Source organism: Myotis yumanensis, unplaced genomic scaffold (assembly GCF_028538775.1).
Source record: "Myotis yumanensis isolate MYYU_CA2020_CCGP unplaced genomic scaffold, mMyoYum1.0.hap1 SCAF_20, whole genome shotgun sequence".
In the NCBI taxonomy this organism is placed as follows: Eukaryota; Metazoa; Chordata; class Mammalia; order Chiroptera; family Vespertilionidae; genus Myotis; species Myotis yumanensis.
The window spans coordinates 1,937,579-1,954,736 of NW_027223771.1; the positions used below are offsets into that span (position 1 = coordinate 1,937,579).

The following is a 17,158-nucleotide window of genomic DNA, read 5'->3' on the forward strand; positions in this document are numbered from 1 at the left end:
GCACACGAGCCTGGGAACAGCTGTTTGCAGCGCCCTGGACAGCCAGGCTCGAGGGCGCGGCGCGGGCTGCGAGCGCGCGCGCCCGGCCCGCGCGCGGGGCAGGGGCTGGAGGAGCGGGGGGTCGGCCCCCGGGGGCCCTCCAATCCCAGGGCCCGGCCCCTCGGCCCCGCGGGCCCTGCTGGGGGGCGTCGAGGCGTGGCCATTCGCCGCGCAGGGTCAGGCCCTGGCGCCTCCCTGCGGGGGGCTTGGCACGGCCTGGCTTCCCCCCCGGCTCTGGGGCAGGCCGGACCCGGGGCCTCCAACCTCCTGGCAGCCGGCCACGCGGAGCCGCGTCTCGACTCCGACGCTGTCCCCGGGCAGAGCCGCCACGGAGGGTCAATTATTCATGGGGCGCCCGGGCGTGCTCCCAAGACCTGCTCTGCCCTCGGCTTCTCTGGCGGAGTGGGCAGAGGACGGGGGGAAAAGTTCCCAGAGTAAAAGTTGGCCGCATTTCTCCTTTCCCCCAAGTAAGTATTGAGCACCTGCTGGATGCCTGGGACTTGGACCGGGGCCGCTGCCAGGGGCTGCGGGGAAACGGGAGGTGTCCGCGGGCCCCCGAGTTTCCGCAGGAAACAATGCCTGAGGAGGCTGGCGCTCCAGACCAGGTCAGGGAAGGGAAGGAAAGCCTTCGCCTCCCGCCTCTCTTCCTTCCTCCCGGCTGCATCTCCTTGGCTCCACCCCTTCTCATCAATTCCTCCCACACTTCCCTGCTTTCCCCGGCTTTTCAGTGGAGGGTCCCTTCTCCCAGCGAGGAGCAGATGTTGCGCCCCATTGTCTCTCCCCCCCCACCCCCGTCCCCAGTGACTGCAGCTTCCCCGGACCGACCTGCTCTTCGGCACCCCTCCCCCCCGCAGCCTGGAGGCCTGGGCCTTCGGAGACTGGAGCCCCAAGGCCACTGCCCCTCACCCCACCCTGAACCAGCTCCTGGTGATGTGAGCAATGACTGCAGTCACTCAGAACATGATTTGTTTCTGACTGGGAGTGAGAAAACAGTAGCCTGAGACTCGGCTTGGGAGAGGAGGACACCATCGTCTTAATATCAGCGCACTGAGCCCCCGCAAGACCCCAGAGCCTTCGACCACTACGCCCCCCTAATAGGATGACACATTTCTGTCATTTTCTTTCCTCCAGATTCGTGCACCTAAGTCGTATCCTTCAAACAAAGCAAAGCACACCTCGGATGGTCAAGCGTTCATTTAACAAACGCTTACTGAGTACCTACTGGGTGCCTGCTCTTGAGCTGGGTGCAAAGGTCCTCAGTTAGGCCTTGCAGACCTGCAGGGAAATAAGAAGACAGCAGCAACCACGGTGCCAGGTGATGCATGCAAAGATGAACCGAGGAAAGCACCAGAGAGAGGACTCCCAACGAGGGTGGTCAGGGAGGGCTTCCCGGAAGAGGCTACATCTCGATGCGTAGGCCTGTGCCAGGCAAATGCATGGGAAGGCACAGCCTGTCCAAAGCCCCCAGGGCAAGAGAGCACATTCTTACAGATTCTTGGAACTGCCACAAGTATGTGCCGCCCGGTGGAGTGCACGCGGGGGAGTGGGGAATGAGTGCAGTGTCCGGGCACATGTGGGGGAGGGGAGAGCATGGAGTGTGACAGGGCGCAGGGGAGGAGGGCGGCGGGTATCCGGGAGATTGTCAGATTTTAGCCTCTCCCACTTGCTAACTCCATGAACTTGGGTGCATAACAGCCGCAGGAAAGAACTAAGACTCAGTTTCCCCCACTTATAAATTGGGAGTCAGGAGATCTGGGGGCTGCAGAGATAGCATCTTATGTTTAAGGGCCCAGGCGTACTTGCTGCAAATCTCTGGGCAAGTTGGCTTCTCTGACTTCCCATCTGTAAAACGGGGGTGGAAACACCCATCTCACAGGGTTAAATTGAGGCCTAAATGAGCCCGTGCATCACGTGGTACATGGTGGCTTTTATTCATTAGTGTGTTTTTTCGGGTTTTGTTTCTTTGCTTGTTTGTTTTGTTAATCCCCGCCCGAGGATATTTTTCCATCGATTTTTAGGGAGGGTGGAAGAGACAGAGAGAAACATCGATGTGTGATGTGAGAGAAACACATCGATTGCTTGCCTCCTGCACAGGCCCGGACTAGGGCCCGGGCCAGGGAGGAACGTACAACTGAGGTCCAAGCCCTTGACAAGAATCGAACTCAGGACCCTTAGGGTCCCCCAGGCCGACACTCTATCCACTGAGCCAAACCGGCTGGGGCTATTCATTAGTTTTACAAATCAGGGAGGTGCCTTAACCACCTACAAATGAGATTCTGTTCCGAATGACTCACCGTGCCAGAAACTCGATGCCAGAAAAGCTGTGGAGAAACATTCATTGAAAGATGCCCTGTGTCCCAACAGGTGGCCTGGATTGGGGACACCTCCGTCTCATCAAGGTGGCCCAGGTGTCATCTCAGGAGCATGACTGGAATGTGGAGACAGGCTACGAAGGCCAGGCCTCAGCAGGTCCAGGGGTCCCCAAAGGTGTGGACGGAGTCGGCGAAGAAGGAATGACACGGAGACAGCCTTCAGTTGATCAGCAGCCTAGTCAGGACTTCTAGCCAGGATCTCCAGCCAAGTTCTGGTTAGGATCTGATGTTTATTGTCTTGTTACATCTGTATTTATACCAGTCGATTTTAATCCTGTCAATTTCTATTGCAAAGGTTAGGGTGTTTCTTATCTTCATTCCAGGGAGTAAAGGTTATGTAGCTTAAGCGTGGTTGTTTGTAGTTAAAGTGATTAACTACCCGCCTGGCACTTAGTTAAGGGGTTGTATCCCCTCCCAACCTCAGGGAAAAAATCCCCACCTGGGGAAACAACCTTTCTCGGAGAGGTGACCTTGGTTAAAACACATGGTGCTAAGGAGAGCAAACATATTAAAAACAATATGCTATATATGCCAGGTCCCTTGAAACATATGCTGTGCAGATGTTTCTTTACTGCAGCGACTGTGTCAAGCAGCAAGGATGGACCAGCTTCCGGCAGGATGCATAGGAATCAGAAGAGAGTAGGCCCTGGGAGCAGGTACCGGGCTGAGTTTGCTCAGTGGAGAGAGAAGCGGACACAGACATTCACACTGTGGAGGAGGGAGGGGCAGGAGGGACTATAGACTCCTTTGCAGCCTGATTTCAATCTTAGTTCTTTGCTTGGGTTCCTCATTCTCTAAGCAACATGCAGATGAACTTGACACCAGCTAAGGGCCCCCTGGACCCAGACGCACCAGTGTTCCAGTTTCTGCATTGTACACATTTTATGCTTCTATTATTTCTCTAGGACACAAGTTCGTTGTGAAATAGTTTGAAAATCAGCTAAGCAGAACTAAAAAGGACACCCGCGTGGAGCCATTACACATCCTTGGACGTTTTCTGTCCACGTATTTACGTGGAAATGCACATAATAATAAAACTATACAAAGTAAATATTGTTGCCCGGCCGACGTGGCTCAGGGGTGGAGCGTCGACCCATGACCCAGGAGGTCACGGTTCGATTCCCAGTCGGGGCACTTGCCCGGGTTACGGGCTCGATCCCCCACTCTGGGGCGTGCAGGAGGCAGCCGATCCATGATTCTCTCTCAGCATTGAGGTTTCTACCTCTCTCTCCCTCTCCCTCTCTGAAATCAATAAAATAGATATTAGAAAAAATTTAAATGGTTAAACAAATGAGCGGCTATACATGTAAATGTTATTTTTACAAAAATGACAAAACCCTATACCTACTGAATTGCAACCACTTTCGCCCAGTGATATGACACAGATATCTTTCCCTCTCTGTAAACATCCACATTATCATTCTTTTTAAAAATATATATATATTATTGATTTTTTTTATAGAGAGGAAAGGAAAGGGATAGAGAGTTAGAAACATCGATGAGAGAGAAACATCGATCAGCTGCCTCCTGCACACTCCCTACTGGGGATGAGCCCGCAACCAAGGTACATGCCCTTGACCAGAATCTCACCTGGGACCCCTCATTCCACAAGCCAATGCTCTATCCACCAAGCCAAACCAGTTAAGGCAGTGGTTCTCAACCTTCTGGCCCTTTAGATACAGTTCCTCGTGTTGTGACCCAACCATAAAATTATTTTCGTGGCTACTTCATAACTGTAATGTTGCTACTGTTATGAATCATCATGTAAATATCTGATATGCAGGATGGTCTTAGGCGACCCCTGTGAAAGGGTCATTCGACCGCCAAAGGGGTTGAGACCCACAGCTTGAGAACCGCTGGGTTAAGGCCACATTATCATTCTTCATGGGTGATATTATTCCATGGCACGCACATGTCGGAATTTATCTAAATAAATTGTTGTACTTGTGGGACGTTTCCAGTTTTTCACTTTTATGGACCCACTGTGATAAACATACAGTCACCTTTGTGCCAGATGGATGTCATATTCTTTTTTTTTTTTCAAATATATTTTATTGATTTTTTACAGAGAAGAAGGGAGAGGGATAGAGAGTTAGAAACATTGATGAGAGAGAAACATCGATCAGCTGCCTCCTGCACACCCCCTACTGGGGATGTGCCCGCAACCAAGGTACATGCCCTTAACCAGAGTCGAACCTGGGACCCTTGAGTCCGCAGGCTGACGCTCTATCCACTGAGCCAAACCGGTTAGGGCTGGATGTCATAGTCTAACCATCATTTTACAGATGAGGAGACTGAGGCACAGAAAACTAAACTGTGGTGTCACCAAGCCAGAATTCACAGCCAGTTCCAGCATCTTTGTTTTTTCTTTCCATTAGAGTGACAGTCCTCTCTTCCTCCCCATTATCTTTTTTTTTTTTAATTGACTTCAGAGAGGAAGAAGGAGAGAGAGATAGAAACATCAATGATGAGAGAGAATCATGGATCGGCTGCCTCCTGCACGCCCCTTAATGGGGATCGAGCCTGCAACCTGGGCATGTGCCCTTGACTGGAATCGAACCTGGGACTCTTAGGTTTGACTCTATCCACTGAGCCAAACCAGCGAGGGCCCCATTGTCTTTTTCTCTTACAGGTGGCCGCCCTGGGACAACCTGTCTGGGCAGGTGACCCACTTCCTTCTCTGACATCTTTTTAACTTCTCTAATGTCCACTGACGCCCTGGCATTCAGAGGAATAAAGGCAGGTAATAGGACATTAATGCATGAGGGCGTATTGCATACATTGTGAACCTGGTGCAGACGTTAGGCCTAAAGTCAACGGTCAGGCACCACCAAGGTTTAGCCGAATCCCCTGGCCAGCTCAAACCCAGGAAGGGAGCCCCCCATTCATACTAGAGAGAAAGAAGTGGGCTGTTCTGACGAGAAGCAGTCTACGGAGGTCTCCCTGGGCATCTCAGAAGCCCTGAAGTTGTCCCCCTCGCTCTCCCCCCACCCCCAGAGCCGAAATGGGAAGGAAGGTTTGCTATTAGAAGGTTTATTAATCCTCAGGATTTCCCCAGGGGGCGGGGGTGAGCATGCATTCATGCCACAGACTTTCCAGGATGTTCATATCCATCTCTGGAAATCCGGGGAATCTTGAAAGCTGAGAATAGGGATGAGACACAGCTCTTCAGCGTCTCAATTGATGTGTTCACCCGAGTCACTGCTGGGAGATTAGCAGGTGATTATTAAGATCTGTTTCTCTCATTGACAGACCAGACAGACATTTTAAGAATCACCAGTGGCTCCTGCAATAGTTCCTGTTCCATGTTTCGTACTAAATCTCCCAACTGGAATCGGCCAGTGGAAAGGGCAGGACCCCAGGGTTGAACTAAGAGGGGCTGCAGAAAGCAGCTATTTCACAGGTAGCTTTCCCTCTCTAGAAATACCGAGATTAATCTTATTTTTTTATTAATTTTTTAAAATATATATTTTATTGCTTTTTTACAGAGAGGAAGGGAGAGGGATAGGGAGTTAGAAACATCGATGAGAGAGAAACATCGATCAGCTGCCTCCTGCACATCTCCTACTGGGGATGTGCCCGCAACTAAGGTACATGGCCTTGACAGGAATCGAACCCAGGACCCTTCAGTCCGCAGGCTGACGCTCTATCCACTGAGCCAAACCAGTCAGGGCTATTAATTAATTTTTTTTTTAAAAATATATCTTTTTATTGATTTCAGAGAGGAAAGGAGAGGGAGAGAGAGGTAGAAACGTCAATGATGAGAGAAAATCATTGATGGGCTGCCTCCTGCATGCCCCCTACTGGGGATCAATCCCACAGCCCGGGCATGGGCCCTGACCAGGAATGGAACCCCGACCACCTGGTTCATATGTTGATGCTCAACCACAGCCACACCAGCCGGGCCACATGATAATAAAAATATATTAAAAAGATAAATATACTCATTATAGAAATTTGGCAAATATGCTAGGGAAGAAAGAAGAAAATAAAAATCACTTATAATTCAAAAAAACAGAAATAACTTTTAACTTGTCTGTGTTTCCTTCTAAGTGTTTTATATATTTTTTTCATGATAAATATACAAACATACACATAATTGTACAAAAACAGCCCTGACCACCCATGTGGCCCTGTGGAGGATTGTGCCATGCACCAAAAGTCATAGGTTCGATTCCCACCTACAATGGGCTCGATCCCCATAGGGCAGTGGTCTGCAAACTGCAGCTCGCGAGCCACATGCGGCTCTTTGGCCCCTTGAGTGTGGCTCTTCCACAAAAAACCACATGTGGGCTCGCACGTACAGTGCGCTTGAAACTTCGTAGCCCGTGCACAGTAGTCGGTATTTTGTGGAAGAGCCACACTCAAGGGGCCAAAGAGCCGCATGTGGCTCATGAGCCGCAGTTTGCCGACCACTGCCATAGGGGGTTGCGGGAGGCAACCAAACAATCTCTCTCTCTCCCAATCAATCAATCAATAAAAATATATTCTGCCCTGGCCGGTGTGGCTCAGTGGGTTGAGCATGCATCCTGTGCACCGATAGGTCACCAGTTCGGTTCCCGGTCAGGGCACATACCCAGGTTGTGGGTTCAACCCCAGGTTGGGATGCTTGCAGGAGGCAACCAATCGATGTTTATCTCTCTCCTCCCTTCCTCTCTCTAAAAAAAATCAATAAGAACATTTTTAAAAAAATAAATAAAAACATATCCTCGGGTGAGGATTAAAAGCGAACTAAAAAATATAATTCTGATGCATATGCAATTTTGTATCTCAGTGTATGACAAACATTTCCCAATTCATTAAATATTCTTCAAAAACATGTTTTTTTAATAGCTATGTAGTATTACATCAAACACGCACACCACTACTTCCTTAACCATTTCCTCTTTGTGAATACTTAGGTTTTTTTTCTTCCTTCCTTCCTTTTCCTTTTTTTTTTTATTTTTAATTTTTTGCCAACATAGAGGCACTGGTGAGCCTTCGGTAAACATCCTTCACAACATCTTTGTCCACGTTACTGACTCTTTCAAATAATTTTCTAGAACTGAAGTTGCAGAACTAAAGGGTATAAACTTTTAAGCTTTTTCTTTTATAAAATAAGCAAAGACATAGCTTTCTTTTGTTTTGTTTTTATTGATTTCAGAGAGGAATAGAGAGAGAGAGAAACATCAATGATGAGAGAGAATCATCGACCAGCTGCATCAAGCCCGCCACCTGGGCATGTGCCCTGACCAGGAATTGAACCTTGACCTCCTGGTTCATAGGTCGATGCTCAACCACTGAGCCACGCTGGCCAGGCCTGTTAAGCTTTTCTTTCTTTTTTTTTTTTAACTATATTTTTATTGATTTCAGAGAGGAAGGGAGAGGGAGAGAGAGATAGAAACATCAATGGTAAGAGGGAATCATTGATCGGCTGCCTCCTGCCCACCCCCTACTGGGGATCGAGCCCGAAACCCAACCATATGCCCTTGACTGGAATCGAACCTGGAACCCTTCAGTCTACAGGCCTATGCTCTATCCACTGAGCCAAACCAGCTAGGGCTGTTAAGCTTATCTTGATCGCTAATATGAAATTGTATTCCAGGCTTTTTTTTAAAAAACATATTTTATTGATTTTTTTACAGAGAGGAATAGAGAGTTAGAAACATTGATCAGCTGCCTTCTGTACACCTTCTACTGGGGATGTGCCCGCAACTAAGGTACATGCCCTTGACCGGAATCGAACCTGGGACCCTTCAGTCCGCAGGCCGACGCTCTATCCACTGAGCCAAACCGGTCAGGGCTGTATTCCAGGCTTTATACCAATGAGCTCTCCCACAGCAATAGAGTTCATCACTGTGGCTCTTACGTATTTATTGGTTTTGAACTGGGGAAGCTGGCAGTTTCCTGTTTATGGTCGATGGCCTAGGTTTCTTGTGGCATATTTTTAGTCTTATATGTATGCAAATAAGGCTGATTAAGTTACTGGGAATAAAGCAATGCAAATATACACCCTTGGTCACAGGCGGGGTCATTAGAGGTAGACGATTTGATGCACACTGTCATTACTCCTGGAAAAATAACTTGCAAATGTGGGATGCCGACCACACACAGATTTTTGCTTTTCTTTGGGTTTCCCCCTAAATCCTGGATGATTCCTACATTTTTCTTTTCTTTAAAATATACTTTTATTGTTTTTAGAGAAGAAGGGAGAGAGAGAGAGAGAGAGATAGAAACATCAGTGATGAGAGAGAATCATGGGTCGGCTGCCTCCTGCACGCCCCACACTGGGGATCGATCCCTCAACCCGGCCACGTGCCCTTGACTGGAATCAAACCTGGGACCCTTCAGTCCGAAGGCCGACACTCTATCCACTGAGCCAGACCAGCTAAGGCTGACCTGGATCTTTTGTACTGTGCATGGAATGAGAGGCCTAGGTCCTGTTCTCTAACTATATGTTATTGCTTAAAAATTACCTACTAGCCCTAGCCAGTTTGGCTCAGTGGATAGAGCGTCGGCTTGTGGACACAAGGGTCCCCGGTTCGATTCCGGTCAAGGGCACATGCCTGGGTTGCAGTATCGATCCCCAGCGTGGGGTGTGCAGGAAGCAGCCAATCAATGATTCTTTCTCATCATTGATGTTTCTATTTCTCTCTCCCTCTTCCTTCCCGTCTGAAATCAATACAAAGCAAAAAAGAAACTATCACGCTGAAAAAAAAAAAAAAAAGAGATCCAAGTCAGGCCTTCAGGGCGCTTACAATCCCAAACAGCCCAGCAAACCGGAAGTCATGTGGCAGAAAGCAGTTACTTCTCCTGCCCTGGAGATGCTTGAAGACCTAGGAGGAAAGAGGAACCAGTGTTCTGGTTGCTGACGATTTCTTCTTCTTCGGCTCTGGGGGGAATAGACTCTCTATTGTGAAAGTGTATTGTGCAAAAAGAGAATGGGGCTTTTTGTGAAGGGAGATAAAGGGTTGTGGGGTGAGAACGGGGAGGGGAGGGGAGGAGGAGGCAGGCCTGGGTGCCGTGGGTGGACTGTGGGGGGGGCCGCCCTGAAGGTCTCCTAGCCTGCACCTGGGTTGCTGTGTCCAGGGCCAGCCTACTATGGAGAGGTGGGGGGGGGGGGGGGGGGGGGGTTGGCGGGGGAGAGGGGCTCAGTAAATGTGTATTGTTCGTAAGAACAGATGAATGAATCAGCCTGTCACCTTAGGGATCACTCTCATGAATTTCCTTTAAGGCATTCATGAAGCGCGCTGTCTGGGGCGAAAGGACACCATTGCGCAGCCATGATGGTGAGCAAGGCCAGAGGAGTGAGGTAGGTGTGTGTCTGCGTGCATCTGCTTTAACCACAGGAGGGACCTGGGTTCCAGTTTGAATGTGGCAATGACGGGAGTCTAAGGAGCTCTTGGCTGTGTCGACTCACCAGCAGAGCGATCTTGGCCACACTCAGTCTCTGAGCAATTCACAACCTAGAGCAGTGGTTCTCAACCTTCCTAATGCCGCGACCCTTTCAAACAGTTACTCATGTTGTGGTGAGAGAATCATGGATCAGCTGCCATCTGCATAAAATTATTTTCGTTGCTACTTCATAACTGTAATTTTGCTACTGTTATGAATCATAATGTAAATATCTGATATGCAGGATGTCTTTTCATTGTTACACATTGAGCATAACTAAAGCATAGTTGCCCTAGCCGGTTTGGCTCAGTGGGTAGAGTGTCGGCCTGCGAACTGAGGGGTCCCGGGTTCGATTCCAGTCAGGGGCACATGCCCTGGTTGTGGGCTCGATCCCCAGTTTGGGACTTGCGGGAGGCAGCCGATCCATGATTCTCTCTCATCATGGATGTTTCTATCTCTCTCTCCCTCTTCCTTCCTCTCTGAAATCCATAAAAATATATTTTTAAAAAAATTAAAGCATAATGATTAATCACAAAAACAATATGTAATTATATATGTGTTTTCCGATGGTCTTAGGCGACCCCTGTGAAAGGGTCGTTTGACCCCCAAAAGGGTCGCGACCCACAGGTTGAGAACCGCTGTTCTAGAGCATGGGCTCAGGGCCGCCTGTGTTGTTGTTGAGATCAAATGAGATAATGCATGTGGGCCCTGGCTGGTTTGGCCCAGTGAATAGAGCATCACCTGTGGACCGAAGGGTCCCGGGTTCGATTCCAATCAAGGGCATGTGCCTCGGTTGCAGGCTCTTCCCTGGCCCAGGCCCTAGTCTGGGCGCCTGCAGGAGGCAATCCCATCGCTATTTCTCTCTGTCTTTCCCTCTCTCTCTCTTCCACTCTCCCTAAAAGTCAATGGAAAAAATATCCTTGGGTGAGGATTAACAAAAATCAAAATAATAAAAATAAAATGGGTCTTGAGCCCGGCCGGCGTGGCTCAGTGGTTGAGCATCGACTTATGAACCAGGAGGTCACGGTTGGATTCCCGGTCAGGGCACATGCCCGGGTTGCGGGCTCGGTCCCCAGCGTGGGGCGTGCAGATGGCAGCTGATCCATGATTCTCTCTCATCATTGATGTTTCTCTCTCTCCCTCTCCCTTCCTCTCTGAAATCAATAAAAAAAATATATATTTTTTAATGGGTCTTGAAAGAAAAGTGGGAACCCGCTCAGCAAAGCCAAGGGGGCCAGGGCTTGAGCAGGGGACAGAGTGTAGGAACTTCCCTAACCTCTTGGAGCCTCGGTTTCCTGCTGTGAAGAAGCCGCTCTGACCTCCGAGTGAGATAACAGACCGAGTGCCTAGGGTGCTGCCTGGCCTTGAGTGGGTGCTGACAGAAGCCAGTTCTTTGTCCCTCTCTCAAAATCACTTCCTCTTTGAGGCTTCCTTCCTGTTCACTTTTTGTCCTGTCCCCCAGCTCCTGGGGACACAGTGACTGTGGCTTGGGCTGTGAGTTACTCAGCCTACTTTCCAGGATCCGCAAAATCATTTTCAAAAGCGGGTCATATTTTCCGCCCTACAGAAAGCCCCAGTACACTGGAAATGCAGATGTCATAGGGGCCGCATTCTTTGTTCACGATCTGCTAAAATTAGAAATTCATATTAGAGAAATTCACATTGAGAAGGGAAATAAACCTTCTCCCAAAACGGGCCGTGGCCGGGTGGCTCAGTTCGTTAGAACGTCTTCCTAATACACCAAGGTTGCAGGTGCGGCCTGGTCAGGGCACATCCAAGAATCAAAACAACGGATGCAGCCCTAGCCGGTGTGGCTCAGTGGATGGAGCGTCGGCCTGCGGACTGAAAGGTCCCAGGTTCGATTCCGGCCAAGGGCATGTACCTGGGTTGCGGGCACATCCCCAGTAGGGAGATGTGCAGGAGGCAGCTGATCGATGTTTCTCTCTCATCGATGTTTCTAACTCTCTATCTCTCCCTTCCTCTCTGTAAAAAATCAATAAAATATATTTTAAAAAATAAATAAATAAAATAAAAATTCTCCAAAATAGCTTTTGGGTAAAGGAGGAAATCAAGAATCAGGTGTGAATTAAGAAAATAATACAGCCCTAGCCGGTTTGGCTCAGTGGCTGGAGCCTTGGCCTGCAGACTGAAGGGTCTCTGGTTGAATTCCGGTCAAGGGCACAGGCCCAGGTTGTGGGCTCGATTCCCCAGTAGGGGGCGTGCAGGAGGCGGCTGATCAATGCTTCTCTCATCATTGTTATTTCTTTCTCTCACTCCCTTCCTCTCTGAAATCAGTAAAAATATAAATATCTTTAAAAGAGAAAATAACACAAAGAATTGCACTTATGGAAACCAAACAGGACACCTGCAAACCTTTACCCAAAAAGTTGTGTAGCTTTTATAATGGTGTTATGATTCAACCCATAAAAAGTTAAAATATTCATAAAATCATTTAGAAATATTAGAACAGCACCCCAAAATAAAGATGAGGAAGGAAGGAATCAGAAAAAAAAAAAAAACACAGAAAAGAATAAATTAGAAACTAGAAAAACAGTCAAAGTTCCTTGAACTGAACTGGTTCCTTTTAGTTAAAGCAGAGACTAAGTCATACCATGGACACACGCAGTCAAGGAAGAAATAAAACAGAAATGAACCCAACTTAAGGCGAAGTAAATGGTGGCCATCACAAGAGAAATAAGGTAAAAATAGAAAAGGATATTATGTGAAATTGCTGACAAATTTGAAAACGAGTGAAATCGTTTTCTGGGTTTAAAAAAAACAAAACACCTAGAAGTTTCCTCCATTTGAGAAAAATCAGAAGTAGGAAATGCAGGCTACCTCCTTGGGTTTCTGCTCAAATGTTCTCTGGACAGAAACTCTCCTCATCAGCTTTTTGCTTTTTTTTTTTTTTTTTTTTTAATTCATCTGAGAGAGAAACATCGATTTGTTGTTCCACTCATTGATTGATCCTTTTTCTTTTTTAAAGTATATTTCTTTATTGATTTCAGGGAGGAAGGGAAGCGAGAGAGAGATAGAAACATCAATGAGAAGAGAGAATCATGGATCGGCTGCCTCCTGCACGCCCCACACTGGGGATTGAGCCCACACCCCAGGCATGTGCCCTGACCGGGACTCGAACCTTGGACCCTTCAGTCTGCAGGCTAATGCTCTATCCACTGAGCCAAGCCAGCTAGGGCTCATTGGTTGATTCTTGTATGTGGCCTGACCGGGGATGGAACTCACAACCTTGGTGTATCAGCACGATGCTCTAACCAACTGCACTACCTGGCCTGGGCTACATTACATATTTTACAAGCCATTTTTTATGACCTAAAGACCTCATATAAATGATTTTTTTTTTTTAACTGTAAAATCCCAATAGGTAAATGGTCAAAAGACACTGAGTTAGGTCACTGAAGAGAAAACTGCCAGAACACAAAACTACAAGAAAATGTTCGAGGTCACGGCCATTTAAATAAATCCAAAGTTGCCCTCGCTGGTTTGGCCCAGTGGATGGAGCATCATCCTGCGGACTGAAGGTTCGATTCCGGTCAAGGGCACATGCCTGAGTTGCAGGCTCGATCCCCAGTGTGGGGTCTGCAGGAGGCAGCTGATCAGCGATTCTCTCTCAAGAGAGACATTGACGTTTCTCTCTCTCCCTCTCCTTTCCTCTCTGAAATCAATGACAATATATCAAAAACAAAACCACGATCTAAGCATATATTTTTTAAAAAAAGAATTAACGGAGTAAAAAAGTGAAACAGGTCCTTTACGCCTTGGAGCCCTTAATTTGTCATTTTGTGTTGGGATTCCCTAAGCACGAGTGTAGTATAGAGTCTTTCTTAAACTTTTTAAATTAAAGAACAAGGGTTCAGACCTGACCGGTTTGGCTCAGTGGATAGAGCGTCGGCCTGCGGACTGAAAGGCCCCAGGTTCGATTCCGGTCAAGGGCATGTACCTTGGTTGCGGGCACATCCCCAGTAGGGAGTGTGCAGGAGGCAGCTGATCGATGTTTCTAACTTCCCTATCCTTCTCCCTTCCTCTCTGTAAAAAATCAATAAGATATATTTAAAAAAAATAAAAATAAAAGAGAAGGAACTTAAAAAAAAAAACTATAGACAAGGCTTCAGATTCAAAATCCTTTTTATTTATCATCCACGGTTGTACGTTGTGCTTTCTTTATCATGGCAAACCTCCAAGCATTTCCACTCTATCATGGATTAAATGAAAATTTTCAGCTAGTTTGGGAACTTAACCATTAAAAAGTCCCCTGCCCCCGCCCCCTCCCTCTCCCTACAGGGAACCCTGCGCTCTGCAGCTGCCTCGGTGCCAGGAAGACCCAGTAGGACGGATCCCAAGGGTTTGCTGCTCAAAGAGGTTTGCAAACGCCGAAGCTCAACGCACGAACCCATAATGGTATTCCTGGTGTGAGCGAGGCTGCGGCCCTACTTGGAAGAATCCTGTAACAGTAGACTCCACTGCGTTTCTTTATCGGAGCAGGAGTCTGTGTGTAGCTTTTAGATCGGATTTCTAGAATTCTCCATTCTTTTTTGTTGTTGCTTTTTTTTTTTTTTTTTTTTTGGTTAATCCTCATCGGAGGATATTTTCCCATTGATTTTTAGAGAGGGGGAGAGACTGAGAGAAACATCGATGTGGGAGAGACACATGGATTGGTTGCAGACCTGCAACTGAGGTACGCGCCCTTGACCTGAATCGAACCCAGGACCCTTCCGTCTGAGGGCTGATGCTCTAACCACTGAGCAACCGGCCAGCGCTGGAATTCTCCATTCTTAAGGAGCAGTTTCCAGAATAACCAGGGTCCTCCCTGATTGGCCGTCCTGAGGATGGGCTGGGGGGCGCGGGAGGGAATGCAGGCTCATGCTGACCAGCAGAAGGTGGAGGGAGCCCAGAATCTTTGAGACGTCAGTCCTTTTGGGGGCGAATCCTGGGGACCAGACGCCTCTGGGACAGAGAGCTCCATCCTCTATGAAACCTTAGGTCAGTGGTTCTCAACCTTCCGGCCCTTTAAATACAGTTCCTCGTATTGTGACCCAACCATAAAATTATTTTCGTGGCTACTTCATAACTGTCATGTTGCTACTGTTATGTAAATATCTGATATGCAGGATGGTCTTAGGCGACCCCTGTGAAAGGGGCGTTCGACCGCCAAAGGGGTCGCGACCCACAGGTTGAGAACCGCTGCCTTGGGTTGTTATACAACAGGCTGTAATTAATATCACCCCGGCTCGGAGAGACATCCCATCATGCTAATGAAAAATGAAAGTCACCTGGGCTCAGGGCCCAGAGCCTGCAGACACGTGCCAGGCCAGGAGCCACCAGCAGAGGGCGCTCACGGGGACCTGAGGTGCCCCATGCCAAATCATTGCCCATGGTGCCAGCCACCTGTAGGAGAATGCAGCCCTGGCCCACCTGGTCCTGTTCAGCCAGAGCAGGGCAGGTACCTGGAGTCCTGCTGCCCCAGGCGATGTGAGCCTTTCAGAGGGGAGGCCTGGGAGGGTTGGGGGCAGGGGGTGATGCAGAACAGGGAGGCACTGCTGTGGTGGGATTCAATGAGAGAACATGTATGAACCACACATTATAGGCACTTGTAATCAATGTTTGCAATGATGATGATAATGCTGCTGCTGCTGCTGCTGAACTAATTCCTCCTTTGTATCGCCCCCTCTTCACCCAACCCAAACATTTCTACCCTTCACAGCTACTCTTCCTCCGAGAAGCCCTCCAGGATCACTTCTGGCCAGTCGTTTACAAATTGGGGGCCCTTCCGAATCACCTAAGAAGGTGAGAAGTTTGTTCTTGTTGTTGTTGTTTTAATGTTCTTATTGATTTCAGAGAGAGGAAGGGAGAGGGAGAGATAGAAACATCAATGATGAGAGAGAATCATCGATTGGCTGCCTCCTTCGTGCCCCCTGTTGGGGATTGAGCCCACAACTGGGGCATGTGCCCTGACGGGGAATTGAACCGGTGACCTCTTGGTTCCTGGGCCAACACTCAACCACTGAGCATAACACTGGCTAGGCTTGAATCTCTTTAAATTATTTTTTCTACTTGGCATAAAGGTTCAATGTTATTCTTTTGCATGTGGATAGCCACTTTTCCCAGCACCATTTATTGAAGAGATTGCCCCTTTTCCCATCGAGTGGCCTTGGCACTCTTGGGGAAAATCATTTGATCATATATGGCTATTTAGGGTCCCTTGACTTGAATGACAATATAGATTAATTGCTCTGGCTAGAACCTCCAGTACTATGTTGACTAACAGTGGTAGGAATGGGCATTCTTGTCATGTTCCTGGTTTTAGGGAGCTTTCAGTCTTTCCGCATTGATTGAAATGTTTCCTGCAGGCTTGTTATAAATACACTACCAGCCCTCTAGCAATCCGGGACCCCTTGGGGGATGTCAGACTGCCGGTTTCGGCCCCATTCCCCGCAGACCAGGCTGAGGGTCCCCACTGGTGCACGAATCTGTGCACCAGGCCTCTAGTATGTATATAAGATCTTTGGTTAATCTTTTCCCGTCCTCCCCTCCTCCCCCCTTCCCTCTGAGATTCATCAGTCTGTTGCATGTTTCCATGCCTGTGCATTGAGCGTCTGCCCCCTGGTGGTCAATGTGCGTCATAGCTACAGGTCGGACGGTCAGATGGTCGCTTAGGCTTATATATAGAGAGATAGCCTTTATTATAGTAACACCCCCCCCCCCCACCACAACCTCAATCTACAACTTCACCTTCCAAGGTTTCAGTTACCCACGGTCAACTGTGATCTGAAAATATTACATTGAAAATTCCAGAAATAAATCATTCATCCGTTTGAGATGGTACCCGTTCTGAGTAGTGATGAGATCTCACGTGACCTGCTCATTCCCGCCTGAGATGTGAAGCATTCCTCCCTCCACGCCGTGAGGTTCTGCCCTGTAGTCACGTGCCGTCTTGTTATCACGACTGATCGCAGGGCTGGTGTGCGCATGACCCTTGTTTCATTTACAAGGGCCCCCACAGCGCAGGAGCAGTGATGCTGGCCATTCGGATATGCCCCCAAGAGAAGCCGGAAAGTGTATGTATGTGTAGGAAAAAGCATAGTATGTACGTAGGTTCAGTACTATCCCTGGTTTCAGGCATTCACTGGGTCTTGGAACATATCCCCTTTGGATAAAGGGTAACTAATGTATATTGAGATAGTTTCCTTTTATTCTGAGTTTGTTGGGTTGCTGTTTTGTTTTTTGTTTTTTTATCATAAAACTGTTGAATTTTGCCAAAAGCTTTTTCTGCATCAGTTGAGATGATTGTGTGGTTTTTGCCCTTCATTCTGTTCATGGGGTGTATGTATTACATTGACTGATTTTTTAAAAATATT

At 48.1% G+C, this 17,158-nt stretch overlaps 1 long non-coding RNA gene across 4 annotated transcripts; it reads left to right on the forward strand.

Moving 5' to 3' along the window:
- Positions 1-304: 304 nt before the first annotated feature.
- On the forward strand, positions 305-16,626 carry LOC138998307 (uncharacterized). 4 transcript variants are annotated; one of them, XR_011469130.1, is made up of 7 exons: positions 305-1,354; positions 2,404-2,626; positions 5,044-5,154; positions 9,625-9,702; positions 14,085-14,162; positions 15,505-15,587; positions 16,541-16,626. It is a non-coding gene; the product is annotated as an uncharacterized lncRNA (long non-coding RNA). The 4 variants fall into 4 exon arrangements; XR_011469131.1 differs by lacking the exon at positions 14,085-14,162; XR_011469132.1 differs by lacking the exons at positions 5,044-5,154; positions 9,625-9,702; positions 14,085-14,162; positions 15,505-15,587; positions 16,541-16,626 and adding an exon at positions 3,317-3,607 and having other exon boundaries at positions 2,404-3,067.
- The last annotated feature ends 532 nt before the right edge of the window (positions 16,627-17,158 follow it).